Here is a 3,912-nt window from a genome sequence, read left to right as displayed (position 1 = left end):
CTGATCATTCATCTGCCGCGATAGACGACCTTATTTTGGAGAAAATCTAAACAATATTGACCATTGATAATTATTCCAACAAATCACTCATGTATTGCAACAGATGTGTGACTTGTTGCACAGACCATTCATCTTTCTTAATAGATGAGTGATATATTTTGTATTATCGTAATAGATTACTCAGCCGTTGCTACAGGTTAGTTAACTGCTCTGACAGATCACTCATATATTGCAACAGATGTGTGATTTGTTGTACAAACCATTCATCTTTCACAACAGATGAGTAATATATATTGTATTATCGTAATATATTATTTAACTATTCCAACAAATCACTCATTATTATGACAGATGATGTCACAACAGTTGTGTGATCTGTTTAACAGACTATTTATCTGTCTTTAAAGATGAGTGATATATTTTATATTGTTGCAACAAATTACACATCCGCTACAACAGTTTGGTTATATGCTGCAATAGCTATTCTACCTGGTGTAACATATCGGTGATCTATTGCAACTGTTATTTTACTGTTTTGCTTATTTGATTTACTGTTATCCTTTTTAATGATGCATTAATCAACAATAATATATTATTTTATGTTTCTGCTAATTTTAGATAATATGGTTCCCAAAAGAACAGAAACTGAATCAAGTCCAAGTAAAGGAATAAGTGAAGCAGCTAGGCTACATCCACTACTCTATGAGCTTGCTTTACAAGCGTTATCTCAATCAGGAGCAGAATATGATGAATATAGGGAGGAAGGATGTGTCAAAAGAGATGATGCAGATGCTAATAGCCTTTCCACCGAAGAGCTGGTCAAAACCTTCAGCATTGATCATTATCTTGTGAGAATACAGTGCGATGGTGCCGCAGATTTAATAGGTGGTTAAGTCAGCCATGGGAAAATCTTTTGACGCCTTTAGAAAAATACTTCGAGAATAAAAATTGGATGCTTATTTCAGGGACAGCTGCTTTAGGAAATATCTTGATTTGTCGAAAGACAACAATGCTCGTTTCCAAATAAAAATGGTATATGAACTACTCAAGCATAGGTTTATGCATGAAAACAAAGATAAGATGGATGAGGTGTGGATAAATTACTGTGGCATGCCTGTTTGTTTTGGTTGAAAGGAGTTTTACATAGTTACTGGACTAAAATATTATCCTCCTTCTTAAGTTATACCTATTCTAAACCAAAAAAAGCACCCCGCACACCCAAAATAGGAAAAAGAAAGTCGTGTGATCGTGATGACCTGGTGTCCATTATTGGTCCAAGCTTCAAAAACAAAAATTTTATAAAAGCGTTGAAATGTAAAAGACTTTTAAAGAATCACAAGCAGTCATTGTGCTTGGTTTAGTTTATACATAATATTCTTTTGGTGAAAGACTTTAACAACAACATAAGCCTCGATTTAATAAAGCTCTCCGAGGATCTTAATGTGTTTAACATCTATCCTTGGGGGTATGAAAGCTTCAAAATGACTGTCAAATATTTGTTGACTCCGTTAGTGCCAAAGACAGTCAACTTATATGGCTTCCTATGGGCTTTCATGGTAAATGTTTCTTTCTTCTATTATCTTGATCTCTTCAACCCCCCGAAGGATGCAGCAAGTATAATTATAATTAATTTTTTCCTTTAATTAATAATTTTTTTTTAATGATCTAATCATAATTCTAATAGATGTAATGATTTATGTTAGATTGTGCATTCGTCGCTAGTTTCGACCAATCGAGAGTTGAAGATGTCATTTTTTCTTACTTTACGGTCTGTGCAAACTTCATCGGACCCTAAGGTCATCGACAGAATAAAAATGGAATTGTGTGGAGCAACATCCATTACAAGAAAAATAATTTTGGAGGTGGGCTTGTTGTTGTTGTTGATGGTCTTAGTGGTGATAGAGATGTTGGTGGTGGTAGTGGTGCTGCTGTTGGTGCTAATGATATTCCTCTTACAGTATTTAAAGCAAATCATTATGAGTATGATATACTGGCTATACAGATTTTGCCTCTCCCAGCGAATATTCTGCATCCAAATGTCAAGACTGCAGGGCGAAACATGATATAGTGATTAATGTTATTAATGTATTAACTGCTTTTGTAAAGGAATTGACATCTAAAGGGGTCTCATTCTATCAAAGAGGATTTTATTTCCATCTGCTCCATTAGAGATTAGGGCTAAGAGGAGAAGGAGAGTGATTTCTAGGGCATTATCAAGCATCCAAAAAAGCAAAATTGCAACTCCTCTGTCTGTGTGTTGCATTGAGCAACGTATAATGTCCAAAGAAGAGCAGCACGAGCTGAAGAAGGTGAATATATTATATGTCTTCCAACTGACAAAACAAACAAACATATATCTGTTTCATCAGATGACACATCTGCTGAAAATTATCAAACAAATATATACATCTGTTGCAATAGTTGACTAACTTGTTGCACCAGATACTTTATATGGTGCAACATATGTCTCATCTGTTTTAGTAAATCAAACATCTCTTCGTACCACTTTTATTTGTACCAACAGATGACCTATATGCTGCAACAGATGATTCAGATATTGCAACGAATGGTTCATCCATTGGAAATTATCACACAGAGTCGTTCTTATGTAGAAATTTATCCCAACAATTGATTCATTGTTGTAACAGAAATATAATCTATTTGGGATAATTTAAAATGAGAGAAAGACCTACTTGATTTGCTAAAAGAGATGAGTTATCATTTTCCATTTTATTGTATCTCCATGATTAGCATTGACCAATTCTGGCTTTCCAGGTGGATGTAGAAGAAGCTACTGCTGAACAGCATTGATAATATGCTACTCTTTTTATGGAAATACGAAGAATAGAAAGCGTAGAAACCATACATAAGCAACAATAAGGATCCATAATAAGCAAAGCCGAATTTTATAGCACCGGATGAAGAACAACTTTCCCATACTAAGTAGATCTTTATATCTTGAGCTTGTCAAATCAAAGCAATCCTTAGTAGTATACTTAATTGTTGTTGATGTGTTTATTGAGATCTGTACCCATAACAATTTTTTTACATTTCATTTATTCGTTGACTTATTTCAGCTAATTTATGAAGGGTTCGATTTATTTTATTTTATTTACCATTTTTATTTATTCCTTAGATTTGAACTTATTAATTGAAAAGGAATACTAGATTTAAATATTGCAACTGATAATGTATCTTTTGCAACAGATGACACATCTATTAGGAAAATTAAACAGATTTAGGAATATGTTGCAACAGGTAGGTGATCTGTTGGAATTTATCAAACAGGGCTTCCCACTGTTGTAACAGATGAAATTTAGACAAAAATATCGAGATAATGCAACAGATGATCAACCTATTGCAACAGATAAACTATATGTCAGAACAGGTAGGATAATTGTTACAACGGATGGAGAATCTGTTGCATTATAAAAATTCAACTTTCGTTAGACATAAAAAATTGTCACTACGTGTAAAAAGGTTAAAGTGAATTGAATTGAAATAAAAAAGGTGCAATCCATCGACGGTGTTCAGTTCAAACACCTAAAATAAGATAGGCATCAAGTAGACGGTGTTCATTTTAAACACGTAAAATAAAATAGGCATCAAATGTATCAGTGTCAGTCTGGCACATTTCACTGACTTGCCGTCACTTGGCCCCCAACGATTATTTTTTCCCCCCGTTGCCTTATATATTCATCTTCCTCCTAAAATTTAACCCTAAATTCCCAAATCTTCTTATTCATCGCCATCTTCTTTTATCTATTCAAATTATTTCTTTCCCTTTTTCCAACTGAGCTTGACAATGTCAAGTGCATCTTTCATTGTTTTTTCTGATAAAGATTTTTGATATTGTAAGTGCAGTTATGAAGCTCTGTTAAAGACTTCTTGGACTCAACAAAATCTGGGTTG

The sequence above is a fragment of the Capsicum annuum genome, chromosome 3, assembly GCF_002878395.1.
Source record: "Capsicum annuum cultivar UCD-10X-F1 chromosome 3, UCD10Xv1.1, whole genome shotgun sequence".
Classification (NCBI taxonomy): Eukaryota; Viridiplantae; Streptophyta; class Magnoliopsida; order Solanales; family Solanaceae; genus Capsicum; species Capsicum annuum.
This window is presented reverse-complemented; position numbering follows the sequence as displayed.